Source organism: Mastomys coucha, chromosome X (genome assembly GCF_008632895.1).
Source record: "Mastomys coucha isolate ucsf_1 chromosome X, UCSF_Mcou_1, whole genome shotgun sequence".
NCBI classification, from domain to species: domain Eukaryota; kingdom Metazoa; phylum Chordata; class Mammalia; order Rodentia; family Muridae; genus Mastomys; species Mastomys coucha.
In genome coordinates, this window is record NC_045030.1 from 65,585,260 (window position 1) to 65,585,874 (window position 615).

Genomic DNA, 615 nt, shown 5'->3' on the forward strand with positions numbered 1-615 from the left:
GTAATGCACTCACGATGGAATTTTACAACATATGTTGTCAGTGTTGTCATTTTTCTTTGAGGAAAACCTGTGCTCCCTTTCATTCACAGCTTCTAATTATTTATTTCTCTTAAATATTCTGCATCTAGATTCTTTTTTCAAAGCATCACACCTTGTAAATTTATTCACATGAAAGTAACATTTTCCCAGTCAAACCTTGGGACACTGGCTGACCTAGAAATGAAAACCTTCATTTTACACTCTTAGACTCCATCAAACTTTCTAAAATAATGGTTCTCTCTGAATGGTACCTATGTAAGGGAGTTCTACTTCAATTTTTCTTTGATTACTATTGTTCTAGGGTAACACAAATCATTTTAACTTCACTTTTAATAGCTATATTTGATTAATATTCATACTCAGTAATTTAAGTTATTGCTTATTTTGCTTCATTTATAACTTAGAGAATAAATCTACGTTCTTGAAATGTATTGCTCTTATAGCAGGTGGTTAATGAATAGGCTGATGGTGAGTTCCAGTCCAGTTCATGAGGTATCTAGAATAAGAGAAATCACCCACTTCTCAGCTTTATATAACTAGGAATTATAAAAAAATCTTTGATTAGAACAAATATAC